This window comes from Cololabis saira, chromosome 14 (assembly GCF_033807715.1).
Source record: "Cololabis saira isolate AMF1-May2022 chromosome 14, fColSai1.1, whole genome shotgun sequence".
NCBI classification, from domain to species: Eukaryota; Metazoa; Chordata; class Actinopteri; order Beloniformes; family Belonidae; genus Cololabis; species Cololabis saira.
In genome coordinates, this window is record NC_084600.1 from 44,129,475 (window position 1) to 44,147,331 (window position 17,857).

At 39.1% G+C, this 17,857-nt stretch overlaps 1 long non-coding RNA gene across 1 annotated transcript; it reads left to right on the forward strand.

The window, feature by feature from the left end:
- Nucleotides 1-2,204: 2,204 nt before the first annotated feature.
- Nucleotides 2,205-3,686, forward strand: LOC133459416 (uncharacterized). Its single transcript, XR_009784051.1, has 3 exons — nucleotides 2,205-2,322; nucleotides 3,261-3,475; nucleotides 3,575-3,686. It is a non-coding gene; the product is annotated as an uncharacterized LOC133459416 (long non-coding RNA).
- The last annotated feature ends 14,171 nt before the right edge of the window (nucleotides 3,687-17,857 follow it).

Below are 17,857 nucleotides of genomic sequence, written 5' to 3' on the forward strand. Positions count from 1 at the left end.
AGTTTTTGCGGGGATTGTGATTGCGTCTGTATTTAATACGTTGGAAAGGAAGGTGCTAATCTGCCCAGCATTACGCAGGGATGGCTGCTGTTATTGTGGTGTTGTGCCGTATTCAGCACCCCTGCCGTGAAAAGCACCCCCTCATACACACTCACACAAACACATACTTAGGAGTTGATATTATATATATTTACAAATATTATGGAAGACAACACAGTAAGCAGGCTATTAATTAATGACATCAATAACCATTTACCCGATTCTTGTTATCTGTGACTGTGATTGTGGGAAAGTATGACTATTGTGGAATCCATGAGCGCATTTAAACATGAATCATTAACACAAAACTGGACGCTAAACAGAACGTGACACGGAATGAGAATATCATTTTTGTCATTGTGTGTACGTTGTCATTTGTAGTAAATTAAACATGAGCATTTAGTCCTTTTTGACATTTACTCGTGAATAAGAGATCTGTGGGTAATATATGTCGACGAGGGGGTGCTTTTCACGGCAGTATGAGAGGCCGTTTAGGAAATAATTCATATTTGCTCTCACATGTTCATACTCATACATCATACTCTCTTACAAACACTAGTATAGTCACGCACACATACTATCATACTCTCTCACATATACTAGTATAGTCACACACACTTACTACTATAGTCACACACACTTACTACTATAGTCACACACACTTACTACTATAGTCACACACATATACTACTATAGTCACACACACTTACTACTATAGTCACACACATATACTACTATAGTCACACACACTTACTACTATAGTCACACACATATACTACTATAGTCACACACACTTACTACTATAGTCACACACATATACTACTATAGTCACACACACTTACTACTATAGTCACACACATATACTACTATAGTCACACACACTTACTACTATAGTCACACACACTTACTACTATAGTCACACACATATACTACTATAGTCACACACACTTACTACTATAGTCACACACACTTACTACTATAGTCACACACATATACTACTATAGTCACACACACTTACTACTATAGTCACACACATATACTACTATAGTCACACACACTTACTACTATAGTCACACACATATACTACTATAGTCACACACACTTACTACTATAGTCACACACATATACTACTATAGTCACACACACTTACTACTATAGTCACACACATATACTACTATAGTCACACACACTTACTACTATAGTCACACACACTTACTACTATAGTCACACACATATACTACTATAGTCACACACACTTACTACTATAGTCACACACACTTACTACTATAGTCACACACATATACTACTATAGTCACACACACTTACTACTATAGTCACACACATATACTACTATAGTCACACACACTTACTACCATACTCTCTCACATATACTAGTATAATCACACACACTTACTACTATATTATTATTTAATATTATTAATAATAATTAAATGTAATATGAAATTCATAAAATGTATATATAATATTATATATTATATATAAATCAAATTATTATTTATTAATTGTATTATTATTATTATTATTATTATTATTATTATTATTATTATGTTATTATTAATAATATATAATTATTAATATATTATTTATTTTATATATTTCATTATATATACATTAATTTAATATTAATTTAATATTATTAAATGTATATATTTATATATACATATATATTTGATATTTCTATTATTTATATATTTATATTAATTTTAATTATTTAATATTATTCATATTATTATATTATTCATACTCTCTTACACGCTATTATGGATGGAGCAACATGATAGTGAATGTATGAGCAACATGATAGTGAATGCATGAGAAACATGATAGTGAATGTATGAGAGAATAATATGTGATGTGTGCAAGTATACTAGTATGTGTGTGTGAGAGTTTGATTGAAACGGAAGTCAACTTGAATTTCCAGTTTCTGATTGGCTCATCACGTGTCGGTACCGGATGTGTCTCTCCAGCGGGACAAGGTTAACATGTGAAAATGGTCGACCGGGACCGTGTCAATGTGGCAATTGGACTTTTAAATAAAATTTTAACCCGTTCAGATGTGATAACCACAATGTCGGAAATTTCGAACCGCAACCAACAGCCGTCAGGCAGCGCGGTGGATGAGCAGCAGCTGCGGCTCTTCAGACCTGCAGCTGCAGGTGTGTCCGGGCAGAGCGGGTCCTCTAATGGCAACCAAGCAAATCAACCTCGATTTCAAACACAACAGTACTTCGGCGGATGGGCTTCCAGCAGGTCGAGGAGGAGGTAAGATCATTTCATTTAGTGGATTAATTGAGCCCAATGGACTTCTTAATAACATTAAAGCGCGAGCTGCGGTTCACGTGGGTCTGTTTTTAGCATCAGCAATGTTTTTGCTGCCACATTAAAACTTTTCTCTAGTAGGCCAGCCTATAACACAAGGGCAACTGTTGTCCACTGTGGTAAACCTCCCGGTCGTGCTTATTTTTTAAGGAATTCAGTGGTTAAAAATCAATCAGCGGAGGATTTAACACCCGATCTATACGGCTTGATTGAAAGCGGCCTCAAATAATGTAAATAATATCTTATATCATAGTTAGAGCATTGAATATCTTACCCCTAATCTTCAAGACCTAAAAGAACACAACTTAATAATATTTTTTTTGTGTTTACCATATGTGTGAATTTATTTGGTCATTTATTTGGTCATATCAATTTTTCTACATTCATGACATCACAGCATGCATGTTCTTAAAGCTCAGGTTGTTTAAAAAAAAAAAAAGATGTAAAATTGTACCTCAGTCTTTCAGTATGATTGAAAACCTGGGTCAAAATGTGGTTAAAAAGACTGTCATGATTATAATACTGAATATGATAAAATGCTGTTTAAAACAGGATATACTGAATGAAAATAATCTTATTAATGGAAAGACTTGATTAAAATGATAGTTCATGATTTTCATATATTAACATAGCAATTCATTAGAAAGAGTGAGTTAAAAGAAAATAATAATTAATTGTTTTCATGTGTCTTGAGTTAAAAAGGTTAAAATGATGATTGATCGTATATTCTGTGAATTATTTCAGATTCTGACAGACTGACGAAATGTAAATTTAAACATTTCAAATGTTTTAGCAGCCTAGATGTCATTTAACCTCTGCTGGCATTTTGAATTAGTAGTTTGAAGGATTTATTTTGTTGTGTCATCTTTTAATCTTTGCAGATTTAAAGAGGGACTGAAAACCCTTGGTGTCCTGGATGCCATGAGGACGTACCCGGAGAGTTTTAGACCCTTGCTGTGCCATCAACCACCTCCACTCACAGCCAACTCCATGGATCAGCTCTTCCGAATTAGACTGTCTGTAGCAGGAAGCAACAAAAGAATGGCAGAGGAACGTGTTGTGCCACTTTGGAGAGATTAATTGCTGGATGTTGAGGGTAAATATTGGTGTTGCATATGGCTCTGTCTCATGACAATATAGTGTGATATTTTCTGTACATTGACATTGTTTTTTGTTGTTTTTTTCCGTGTATTAGAGGAGACCGGAGCCTCAAAGCTAAGCGACGTCTTAGCCTTTGCAACTGGTGCAAGCATCGTCCCACCAATTGGCTTCTCTCCTCAACCAACAATTGCTTTCCTACATGACCAGTCTGTAACCCCAGGACGCTGTTTGTCTATGGCCAACACATGCATCAACTGTCTGAAGCTGCCACTTTGTAACACATACACTGAGTTCAAAGACAGTATGGACTATGCATTAGAAAATACTCAGGGTTTTGGTCGAGAGTAATAATGCTTAATTTAGGAACCCTGTTTTCCCTCGTGTGGTCCGTTGAAAATTTGCTGAGACCAATTCATTCATTCCTATTTTGGGGATATGACTTTGAGTATATTAGTTATTAGTTAGTTTTTAATAATGTTGTATACAGTTGTGTACCACTTAACGTTACTTGCTACCTCACAGTTACATCATAGTTTAGGCCAACACATAATAGACGGCCACTTTTTTGGCACATTTACACTGATTTCAAAGACATTGGGGACTTTCATTTAGAAAATACTAAGGGTTTTGGTATATAGAGTAATATTACTGAATTTAGGAACCCTGTTTTGCCTTGGATGGTCAGTTGAAATATTTTTTTTGAGAACATTTATTTTACAGGCTGATTGATGTGATTTTGAGGTGGTTTATTTTATTACAGTTAATGTGCTCCTTACTGTTCTTACTTGTTACTTGACAGTTACATAATCTTTTTTTTTGTTGTGTTTTTTTATAACACAACTATGAGGTCATATACATCAATCAGTCATATTTAATAAAACACAAGAGCTCGCCACAGGGTGATACAGTAAACTTTTGTTCACAAACTACAACAAGCGTTATGTTGCCTTGTTAATGTTGACTAAGAAAATGTAGCACGCCTAAAAATAAATTGATACCATGATTACCATCATCACTCAATGGATCTATTGTATGTTGAATCCTGTCCATAACTGCTGCATTCACAGTGAAGTTAATTTACGGAATAACAACATTGTTCTCAGTCTCTAACTCAGGAGGGTTGTCTTCATTAATTGCAAAGGCATCATGTCTATCAAAAATGTCGCTAGTAGCACCAGCTCCAGCAGACTGGAGAACACCTCTGTGCCACAGTTGTAGAGGTGTTTGTCCTCCCTCTGTAGACAATCCATGGTTGTTCCACTGATTTCGGAATTCTGCAGCTGCCCTTTGAACTCTTGGCAAGTAGATATAGACAAAACCGGTGTTGTTCATCTGTTGAATCCAATATGCCTTCATTTTCCATGAAAGTCGGTGTCTGTGAGCAGTTTAACCACAGAGGTCAGACATGGTTGTTGCTCCCTTTCTGTAAGTCAAGTACCCAGGTCCCAGATAAAAAGTAAGTACCGTATTTTCTGGACTATAAGCCGCTACTTTTCTCATAGGTTTTGAACCATGCGGCTTATACAAATCTATTCTGTGGATTTTTCTTCCACTGCTCGGGGTGCTCCAACGGGAATTAGAATCAAAACTTAGACAAAATAAATGCAAAGAAGAATACGCTACTTCTTCTTTAGCAGATAGAAGTAGAAGCAGATTTAAAACAGATAAATAGATAAATAAATAGCGGTTATTTTCTCTTGGTTCTGTCCCGTTTTAATCAGCAAAGTTGCTGCCTTGTTAAAAGACACTGTTAGGAAAGATCTATTTAGGTACAAACATGTACATCATTTACAGTTCAAAATGGTTCTGTACATGTTGTAAATATCTAATCTAACAACATAAATATCTGCGGCTTGCATATATTTTTTTTAAAAATAGAGTGAATGTGGCTTGTATATCTTTTTTTTTTTTAAATAGAGCGGATGCGGTTTATATGCAGGTGCATAGTCCAGAAAATACGGTAATCAAGTATAAAGCGAGGAACGTGCACAGTCTAAAAACAGACATTTCTATAGACAGAAATAAAAAAAAAATTAGGCCTTCTTACATTAGGCTGCATGTTGACCTGCAGTAAGCAAGCTTGAAATAATGACACACTTTTCAATATGACAAAGTTTATTAATATCCTCTAATGGTTCATTTACTGGACAAACAGTTAGGATTGGGTATTTGCAAGATTTTAAGGAGTAATGGGAAACTAAGAAGTTAAGAAGAAGTTAGAAATTAGTAACAAGTGCTGAGTAATAAATAAAATGTTTTGAGTAACAACCAAAATACTCACCATAATTGATTGGGAGTTTGAACATTATATACTGTATTCTTCGCTGAATTGCACGGTGGCGACGAAGGGCCCGTCCTATGGGATCAAGTTCTTGCAGGCAATGTCTTAGACGCCACCACTGTATAGCCTACGGATGTTCCGTGATCTAAAGCTTCCATGTATATATCTTTCTCCAGCATTTGGGGTTGTTTGAAGAATGTCACGGACTATATCACCCAAGACGTCAGCGGACATTGTTGTGTAGGCCAGTGATCCAATTTGAAGATTTTGTCTGTGGCTGTACAATGTCCTCCTACTGATACCAAAGCATAAAGCTATTCTTTGCCAGCTCATTCCCAGGGACAATACGTCATTTGTTCAGGTAGAATATTGTACTGTCGGCGACCAGGGCTGCCAGTTATTATTGTTGGTGGGCCTCTTGAAGTCAACATTTCCCTTTGGCTCATTTGCAGTGATCTTGAATTTTGAAATTAATTTGTGATGGAACAAAAACATGAATCTAGGGCCTCCAGTGTTACAAAGTTTTCTTGATCGACAACACCTCTGTCAAACTGCTGGTTAAAAACAAAATTGTCCGTGCATATCCATTAAGCTCAAAGAATAACCGATCCAAAATCCTGCTGTCATATCCACATCTGTCAGTTTCCTTTGCAATGTGCTGAAGGCACCTCATTGCATTAGTGAAAAAAGTCCTAATACTCTCCTCATGACCATGTACTGCTAACAAAAAGTTGCCTTGAAAAAGAAGGTAAATTAGTAGAAAAATCATATTTGCAACTACTTACAAAATGATAAAGTTGCCTTCTTGATTTCAGTTCTCCCACACAGCTTATTTAGCTAGCAGTAAGCTCCCAGAGCTGCACACCAATCAAGGAATGAGCTTATAGTAGCCTATTTCCTGTTTAAACAAACTAACTTCCTGTTTTAGTCATTTTGAGTATAATAGTGTATGTGAGAGAGTATGATAGTAAGTGTGTGTGACTATAGTATTTAGTGTGTGTGACTATACTAGTATATGTGTGAGAGTATAATAGTATGTGTGTGTGACTATACTAGTATATGTGTGAGAGTATAATAGTATGTGTGTGTGACTATAGTAGTAAGTGTGTGTGACTATACTAGTATATGTGTGAGAGTATAATAGTATGTGTGTGTGACTATACTAGTATATGTGTGAGAGTATAATAGTATGTGTGTGTGACTATACTAGTATATGTGTGAGAGTATAATAGTATGTGTGTGTGACTATAGTAGTAAGTGTGTGTGACTATACTAGTATATGTGTGAGAGTATAATAGTATGTGTGTGTGACTATAGTAGTAAGTGTGTGTGACTATACTAGTATATGTTCAAGACTATGATAGTAAGTGTGTGTGACTATACTAGTATATGTTCAAGACTATGATAGTAAGTGTGTGTGACTATAGTAGTAAGTGTGTGTGAGTATACTAATGTTTGTGAGAGAGTATGATAGTACGTGTGTGTGTGTGTGACTATAGTAGTGTTTGTAAGAGAGTATGATGTAACATGTGAGAGCAAATATGAATTATTTCCTAAACGGCCTCTCATACGGCAGGGGTGCTGAATACGGCACAACAGAGGCGACATCGCCAAAATCAAAGAATACGCAGAGAGAGAGAGTCTTTGCCGAAGTTTTATTAAAGGCCACTTTTTCTTTAGTTCTTCGACTTATATCTTGCCACCTTCTTTTAACCTCACCTGCCGTTCTTTTTGTGTTACCTGCATTTATTCTATCGCAGATTTTCTCCCATATTGCGTTTCTTTTGGTAATGTTTAAATGTATTTGCTGTAGTTCATGAATGTGTTTATTTGCCTCTTCCACTAATATCTCTAACTCCAACTCGTCAAATTTCATTTTGCGTTTGCGACTATCCTGCTTTTCCTGCTTCCATCCAGACTCTCCATGACGCAAACCGTAAGACACGCAACACCTCATTTAAATACTGCGGTTTGCTCCTGTTATCAATTGCGCACGAAATCTTAGTTGATCACCCGCAAACCACACGCAAACAGCACACGCAAACTTTTTCAGTGCACACGCAGTTTAGTACTCTTTATTTAGGATCTTAGTAAATCAGGCCCTTAATATCTTAATTTACATGTGCAAAAATGAGTAGGAAGAAGTGTAAACTTATTTAATCCTACCCCCATTCACTAATCATTTATTAACAAGTATTTATAATAACTAACTATACTATAATTATACTCACACACTTACCTATACGTACATACACATACATTGAGTATTTCACACACATACACACATACACACATATACACATACATACATACATACGCACACACACACATACATACACACATACACACACACACACACACATACACACACCGTATTGGCCTCAATATACGACGGGGTTTTTTGCATTGAATAAAAAATAGTATAAGAAAGAAAAGAGAAGAAAATAAGAGAAGAGATAACAGAAAGTGGAGAAACGTAGCGACAATCTGGAGAAAAGTGTGTGGAAGTTCGGCAGGTGAACCGGCAGCTGAGGAGAAGTTATGATGCAAACTTCAAGATGATGATTTCAAATAGTCAAAATAACATGCTTTTTCTCTCGAATATATTGTTATAATCATTTATTTCAGATGTACTGTCATTATTTTCTGTATAAAAATTGAATTTGGTGTTCAAAAAGTCTTTCTTCAAACTTGAGTCTTGAAAAAGAGGGTCGTCTTATAATCGGGGTCGTCTTGTATTCGGGACAATACGGTACACATGTTGTGCAACAAGTAGCGGGCGCTGTTCCAGTTATCAAGATTTATTCATAATTATATTCAGCAATTATTAATAATTAATAAAGTAGACTATTTATCAAATTGAATTATCAAAATGATTCAATCCTCGGGGCACCACCTGGTTTTCCAGGAACAATGATAATTTAACAGCAGAAATCAGTCTCAGGAATTAAGGATTATTCCACCAGAATAACAGTAAGGGCTGTTATTTCTGGTGAATAATGTTGAAGGCGTTACAGTTCGGCACTAGCTCTGTCAAACAGCCATTGTCACGAAATATGTGCAAACAACACAAACAACTTCTCATTAAAATCAATCAGCATTTATTCACATCAGGTGTCAAGCAGATGGAAAAGCGACACCATTGAATAAATCCTGATGGCGCACTACGTTAAAAACATAAACACAAACTAGAATAAAATGAAACGTTAACTGCATGAATGGAAAAGAAATCAGAACAATAAACACGTGATACAAAACGATCATCTAGACCAGTGATTCTTAACCATCTTAACCTGATCTATGGTTCAAAACAACGTGGCTGCACGTGGCCCTGTGGTATTTAAAGATGGCTGCGCCCTGTGGTATTTAAAGATGGCGGTGCCCTGTGGTATTTAAAGATGGCGGCGCCCTGTGGTATTTAAAGATGGCAGCGCCCTGTGGTATTTAAAGATGGCGGCGCCCTGTGGTATTTAAAGATGGCGGCGCCCTGTGGTATTTAAAGATGGCGGTGCCCTGTGGTATTTAAAGATGGCAGCGCCCTGTGGTATTTAAAGATGGCGGCGCCCTGTGGTATTTAAAGATGGCGGTGCCCTGTGGTATTTAAAGATGGCGGTGCCCTGTGGTATTTAAAGATGGCGGGGCTCTGTGGTATTTAAAGATGGCAGCGCCCTGTGGTATTTAAAGATGGCGGCGCCCTGTGGTATTTAAAGATGGCGGCGCCCTGTGGTATTTAAAGATGGCGGCGCCCTGTGGTATTTAAAGATGGCGGCGCCCTGTGATATTTAAAGATGGTGGCGCTCTGTGGTATTTAAAGATGGCGGCGCCCTGTGGTATTTAAAGATGGCGGCGCCCTGTGGTATTTAAAGATGGCGGTGCCCTGTGGTATTTAAAGATGGCGGCGCCCTGTGGTATTTAAAGATGGCAGCGCCCTGTGGTATTTAAAGATGGCAGCGCCCTGTGGTATTTAAAGATGGCAGCGCCCTGTGGTATTTAAAGATGGCGGCGCCCTGTGGTATTTAAAGATGGCGGCGCCCTGTGGTATTTAAAGATGGCGGCGCCCTGTGGTATTTAAAGATGGCAGCGCCCTGTGGTATTTAAAGATGGCAGCGCCCTGTGGTATTTAAAGATGGCGGCGCCCTGTGGTATTTAAAGATGGCGGCGCCCTGTGGTATTTAAAGATGGCGCCACGTACAATCAGACCGGATGACAAACACGGCATTTAAACCAGTGGCGTCAATTCAGTCTCACTAAGGTACGGCAAGGTTACGAGTCACAGAACTTCAGTATCAATCAATACGTCCAGCAAATACTCATCACAGAAGTTTATGTAGCTGATCTGTGTGGTCAAGAAAATTTGAACTTTTTCAAATGCAGTCTCACTCACTGCAAAAACTCAAACTCTTACCAGGAATATTTGTCTTATTTCTAGTTAAAATGTCTAATTTTTAGTCGAAAAATCTCATTACACTTAAAGTCATCACCAGAAAAATAACATGTTATTTGACAATTTTCACCTGTTTCAAGTAAATTTTCACTTGAAATAAGTAGAAAAATCTTCCAGTGGAACAAGATTTATCTTCTCATTACAAGCTAAAAAATCTTGTTCCACTGGCAGATTTTTCTACTTATTTTAAGTGAAAATCTACTTGAAACAGGTGAAAATTGTTGTTTTTGAGTCTTGTCTTAAATGTAATGAGATTTTTTTTGACTAAAAATGAGACATTTTATGAATTTTTGCAGTGTAAAATAACTAGTGAAATCGATCATGTTGTTCTGATTTGCATTTGTAGTTATTCTATATGTATTAAGTAATAGAATAATCAATAGAAATAGACACAGAGTAATTCCTTAAATGTATTTAAAAAACAAACATTTTCCCTTGAAGCCGAGGTGGCGGCTGCCGTACCTTCATACCCAGTTGACGCCCCTGATTTAAACCGTGAATAACTGGCGAAGATGGCGCCACAAAATAAACAAACCATAATAATGCCGGTAGTTGCCAGCGTTACACAGTAATATGCGTACAGTAACTTCATTAAACAGAATTTAGCTCTGAACCGCTCTAGATTAAACTGATCACCCAGAACCATAAACCTCACGCCTCCTCTGGGTCCGGACCGGGAAGCTGCGGCTCTGTCGGTGCGGGTCGCGTTTCTGCCGGTTTTCCAGTCAGAGTCTCTCGGCTCGGTTTCCTCCTGTAGAGAAAATCCTTTTTGGGATCTCCACAATAATTCTAAGTTTTCCATTACTCCAAAATCGTCTAAGTTTTTCCTTCATCCGTGGACTTGAAGAAAACACAGGAGTCAAGTTTCGGCTGGTATTCGTCCAAAAAATACTGTGAAGGTCCTTTATTGCAAAAAAAGTACAATTTAAAGATTGTTCACAGGAGAGCATCACATGTTCCGCGGTCCAAGGAAAACTCTGAAAACGTATCTCCGGACCACGGCTTATATACCCAGTCTGAGATAAGATACGACATTTTCTGTACTTTCTAGGCACCGATTTCATACATTCGCCAGAGATTTCTTATAAGTCATGATGTTACAGCTTCCCAGTTTGCCTCTCACCTTTGCCACAGTCACTCAAGGCCACGGGCTGCAGGTGTAGCGGACTTCCCCCTCCCTCACCCGTGTGTCTCAGGCCAGTGTTTTTTTCCCACTCTCTCTCTCTCTCTCTCCATTCTCAATATTAGTCCTAGTTAAATGTTTTACTTAGGTGTTAAATGATTATCAAATATTCACATAATTACATAAAAATATCCTCAACACTCCTCCCTGAAATGAAACGGGACGGCGGTGGAGCGCCGCCTCGGGCCGGGCCGTGCTTTTGGATGGAACGGAGCCTCTCACGCGCTCCGAGGCGCGGCAGGGCCGGTCACTTGTAGACGTACGGCTCTTCTCGTCGGTCGCCGAAGTGCAGGCGTCACGGATCCAGGAAATGCAGCTCACAGCTGAGGCGAGACGCCGGCCGGCCGTCCCCGAGACGTCCTGATTCCTGATAAGAACAGAAAACTCTGCGGGAAAAAGGGGTTTCAGTCGGAGCTTCCAGTCCCAGCGGGCTCCCGTCCAGAGGTGTCTTCAGTATTCACATTCATTACTCAGGTAGAAGTATAGATACTAGAGTTTAAAAATACTCCTGTAGAAGTTGAAGTATCAACTCAAGTTTTTTACTCAAGTAAAAGTATAAAAGTACTGGTTTCAAAACTACTTAAAGTATAAAAGTAAAAGTAATGTAAGGGGGAAAAAAGCCATTAAGGACAAAAGCCATTGAAAATGAATGTATCTTAGTATAATGCAAATATATTAAAGAAGCATATATGTGTACTATTGAGCATTAACATGTGTTAATATAAATATATTAAAGAAGCATATATGTGTACTATTGAGCATTAACATGTGTTTCAGAGAGCAGGAGATATGATGACTAGTTGCCTATAAGTATTGTAATGGTGCAAAAAGTCAAACGTTCATGTTCATGTTATCATTTATCCTAACCTTTATTGGAATGTACATCCAAGTTTAGTTGCAGGAATCTGAGGGAACGGATGTAAGAACAAAACTGGACAAGAACATCTGAAACAACCACAACCAAATTCACTCTATCCGGATGGAGCAATTTAACTGGATAGTTTTTATTAAAGGCCCAAATGAAATAGAGTAACGAGGCTGTTTTTAAAATGTAAGGAGTAAAAAGTACAGATAATTGTGTGAAAATGTAAGGAGTAAAAGTAAAAAGTCGTCTGAAAAATAATGACTCCAGTGAAGTATAGATAACCAAAATTTCTACTTAAGTAAGGTAACGAAGTATTAGGACTTTGTTACTTGACATCTCTGGTCCCGTCTTATGGCTGATGAGCGCGTGGGCATCACGGACTCAGATGGCGGGATGCTTCTCGTGGATCTGAGAAACTTAGAGAGGGAAGAGTTAGTGGGAGGCACACTGGTCCTTGTAGTCTCTGACAAGGCAGCCATTTTAGGAGGCACGTTAAAGCCGATTTCGGGTCGAGCCGGCTTTAAAGTCAAATTCACATTCACAAAATGTTCACAAAACATTCATGAGTCCAGAGTTCACATGAGCACATGGCGGTAGTCCAACACACACATATATATATATATATATATATGTATATATATATATATATATATATATATATATATATATATATATATATATATATATATATATATATATATATATATATATATATGTATATATATATATATATATATATATATGTATATATATATACACATGCATACATACACACATACATAGCTGCCCATTTCTGTACATAAATATAAACAAATCTACCTGTTCACCAGGGCTGGGGATCGATTCAAACGTCAAGAATCGATTCGATTCCGATTCTTAAGATTCAGAGTTGGTAATCAAGATTTGATGAAGAACTGCTTTCAGAAACATCGTGGGTCAGAATTACCAAACAGATCCAGGAGGAAACAGAGACGGAGGAAATCAGTTTAATTTTTTCCCACATTCCGTTTTTATTTGTTCCGTTTTCGGTCTATTTTGGTTTTTAATTTTTGAGCATTTGGTTTTTAGCATTTTTTGCAAATGTAACCCAAAGACAGTATATAAAGTAATGAAATATAGACAATTTATGCAATTATAACACTTTAATGTTTTCATACCTTTAAACATATTTAAAGGCAAAAACATGATACCAGTTATTCTCGTGTCCAACAAAACATTCCTTTTTTGGGGATAAACAAAAAATAACCAAAAGTTGTAACATAATGATGAAAAAAAAAAGAAAAGAAAAAAAATTAATAAATGGATCTTTAGACATATGAATCGATTTTTAGGAATTAATATGAGAATCGATGTAGAATTGGGAAATCGATTTTTTCAACACAGGCCTACTGTTATATCAGGCCCCTAAAGGCCCCTAAACCCCTTCCTCTTTGTTGTGAAAATCATGTTTTTATATTTGTTTTTAAACTGGTTAATGTTTGGACATTGTTTTAATTCTGAATCCATTCTGTTCCATAGTTTAACTCCACTGACTGATACAGAACATCTCTTCATTACTTATCCCTCCCCTCTCTGTCATAAAACATGTCCTGTAAGTGAGGTGGTGATGAGTTGTTCCTAGCTTTATACGTGAACTGTGCATGAGTGGTAAAAGAGCATAACGTTTCCCTTTAATGTTCCTCCATGCGCCGTGACATTGGCCTATTGTCCATATGTCGCGCTGGCAGAGACGCCAAAGTTCAGGGGGAGCAGCCAGCCCACCGGCTGGAGGTCCGGATGCACTTACGGGGCTTTTCCTGCAGACTGGAGCTGCTGCTGCTGCTGCTGCTGCTGCTGCTGTTGTTACCATGGTAACAGCTGCTGCAGCTGCTGCTGTTAATGCTGCTGCTGCTGCTGCTGCTGCTGAATTTGAATTTGAATTTTGAATTTTGAATTTGAATTTTATTCACACTCACACATGTGAATTGTTCTCCTGGAGAAGCTATCAAAAGCTTATGGTAGGAGCCAATGAACATACATACAGTAGGCAGGAATACATACATACACTTGCACTTAATACACACATAACACAACAAAACAACATGCACATTATACTAGACTACCACTTACATGGTACATATCACATTACAAACACTTAACATGAAACATCTTGTGATCCCGGAGTGTACGTTTATGTATATGAGCTTAACAACTGATTCTTTAACTGCCGTTTAAATATGGAGATGGACTGAGACTTTTTAAGGCTCATCATTCAGCTCATTCCAGATCTGTGTTTCCCCGACACACAACACTCATACTTGTTCCCACAAGTTTACGTTTTTTCCCTATAATGAGGTGTTTGTGTCTAGTTTTGTGGGTGTGCTGGGGAACAACTGAGATTGGGATGAGCTGAGTTAGTCTGGGATTCAAACCTGAGACCACCTGATGTATTGTACACGCATTATGGAAGTAGTTATATTCTTTGAGTCGAAGAATACCATAGTGGGCAAACAGATGTCGAGTAGGTGAGTTAAATTCAGTCCAAGAGATGGCACGGATAATTTTTTTTCTGTAAAACTTCTAATTTTTTTAGATGACTTGGGTAAGTATTACACCAAATAATATTACAGTAATTTAAATGAGGTTCAAACAAGGTTTTATAAAGAGTGAGAAGGGCAGAGCGTGGAAGCAGGTGTCTCAGTTTGAAAAACAGACCGACATATTTAGATAATTTTTCCACAAGGTTGATCTATATGACATTTAAAATTTAGACAGTCATCAATGAGGACCCCAAGGAACTTTGTAGAGTTTACTCTCTTTATTTCTTCATCATTTATTACGATCTGAAAGGCCAAATTTTCCATATTTATTCGTTTTTTATTGAAACAAAATAATATATAATTAGTTTTCTTAATATTAAGAGAGAGTTTATTTACTTTAAACCAAATGTCCACTTTAGAGAGCTCATTATTAAGGAGGTCTTGGAGTTCATGAATGTTATTATGTGATATAAAAAGGTTTGTATCATCAGCAAAAATGATTTTTTGGAAGACGTTTGAGCAGTTGACCAGATCATTTGTATAAATAATAAAGAGTAAGGGCCCTAAAATAGAACCCTGAGGAACCCCATATTTGATATGTCTATATTGAGATGTGTTGTCATGGATATGTACATATTGTTGTCTCTGTGAAAGGTAACTAGTGAACCATTTAAGAGCTGTGCCTCTGATCCCATAGTGGGTCAATTTGTTTAGCAGTATGTTATGATCAATGGTATCAAAGGCCTTTGAGAGGTCCAGAAACACCAACGCCATATTCTCCTTTATCTAGTGCATCGTTTACCCTTTCGAGGAGATCAAGTACAGCCATACAGGTAGTGCTTTTTTTTTGTGAATCCATACTGAGATGGTGTAATTATATTTAATTTATTAAGATAGTCATTCAGTCTATTGTAAACAACTCTCTCCAGTATTTTGGAGAATGTAGGTAGTATTGATATGGGGCGATAATTTTCTCTGTCATTTTTGTCACCAGATTTATATACAGGAATGATTTTAGCTATTTTAATCATTACGGGAACAATACCTGTAGATAGGGAGAGATTGAGACTGAGGATAGAGGCTCGACAATTATATTTGCAATAGATTTTAGGATTTTACTATTAATCTCATCCTCACCTGCCGAATTGGAGCTTTTCATAGCCATTATAATGTTTAAGACTTCATTTTTATCCGTTGGTTTCAGAAAAAAAGAATTTAGATAATTATCTGTCAAGTATTGCTTGAATGACATTCCCTGAGGTTGACTAATCTCAGGGAATGCTGCTGCTGCTGCTGCTGCTGCTGCTGATGCTGCTGCTGCTGTTAATGCTGCTGTTAATGCTGCTACTGCTGCTGCTGCTGCTGCTGCTGTTAATGCTGCTACTGCTGCTGCTGCTGCTGCTGCTGCTGCTGTTAATGCTGCTACTGCTGCTGCTGCTGCTGCAGCTGCTGCTGCTGTTGCTGTTAATGCTGCTGCTGCTGCTGCAGCTGCTGCTGCTGCTGCTGTTAATGCTGCAGCTGCTGCTGCTGCTGCGGCTGCTGCTGCTGTTAACGCTGCTGCTGCTGTTAATGCTGCAGCTGCTGCTGCTGCTGCTGCTGCTGTTAATGCTGCTGCTGCTGCTGCTGCTGTTAATGCTGCTGCTGCTGCTGCTGTTAATGCTGCTGCTGCTGTTAATGCTGCTGCTGCTGCGGCTGCTGCTGCTGTTAATGCTGCTGTTAATGCTGCTGCTGCTGCTGCTGTTAATGCTGCTGCTGCTGCTGGTGCTGTTAATGCTGCTGCTGCTGCTGCTGCTGTTAATGCTGCTGTTAATGCTGCTGCTGCTGCTGCTGTTAATGCTGCTGCTGCTGCTGCTGCTGTTAATGCTGCTGTTAATGCTGCTGCTGCTGCTGCTGTTAATGCTGCTGCTGCTGCTGCTGTTAATGCTGCTGCTGCTGCTGCTGCTGCTGCTGTTAATGCTGCTGCTGTTAATGCTGCTGCTGCTGCTGCTGCTGCTGCTGTTAATGCTGCTGCTGCTGCTGCTGCTGCTGCTGTTAATGCAGCTGCTGCTGCTGCTGCTGCTGTTAATGCTGCTGCTGCTGCTGTTAATGCTGCTGCTAATGCTGCTGCTGCTGCTGCTGTTAATGCTGCTGCTAATGCTGCTGCTGCTGCTGCTGCTGCTGTTAATGCTGCTGCTAATGCTGCTGCTGCTGCTGCTGTTAATGCTGCTGCTAATGCAGCTGCTGCTGCTGCTGCTGCAGCTGTTAATGCCGCTGATGCTGCTGCAGCTACTGCTGCTGCTGCTGCTGTTAATGCTGCTGCTGCTGCTGCTGCTGCTGCTGCTGCTTATGCAGCTGCTGCTGCTGCTGCTGCTGCTGCTGTTAATGCTGCTGCTGCTGTTAATGCTGCTGCTGCTGTTAATGCTGCTGCTGCTGCGGCTGCTGTTGCTGTTAATGCTGCTGCTGCTGCTGCTGCTGCTGCTGCTGCTGCTGCAGCTGCTGCTGCTAATGCTGCTGCTGCTGCTGCTGCTGCTGCTGTTAATGCTGCAGCTGCTGCTGCTGCTGTTAATGCTGCTGCTGCTGCTGCTGCTGTTAATGCTGCTGCTGCTGCTGCTGCTGCTGTTAATGCTGCTGCTGCTGCTGCTGCTGCTGCTGCTGCTGCTGTTAATGCTGCTGCTGCTGCTACTGCAGCTGCTGCTGCAGCTGCTGCTGCTGTTAATGCTGCTGCTGCTGCTGCTGCTGTTAATGCTGCTGCTGCTGCTGCTGCTGCTGTTAATGCTGCTGCTGCTGCTGCTGCTGTTAATGCTGCTGCTGCTGCTGTTAATGCTGCTGCTGCTGCTGCTGCTGCTGTTAATGCTGCTGCTGCTGCTGTTAATGCTGCTGCTAATGCTGCTGCTGCTGCTGCTGCTGTTAATGCTGCTGCTAATGCTGCTGCTGCTGCTGCTGCTGTTAATGCTGCTGCTAATGCTGCTGCTGCTGCTGCTGTTAATGCTGCTGCTAATGCAGCTGCTGCTGCTGCTGCTGCTGCTGCAGCTGTTAATGCCGCTGATGCTGCTGCAGCTACTGCTGCTGCTGCTGCTGTTAATGCTGCTGCTGCTGCTGCTGCTGC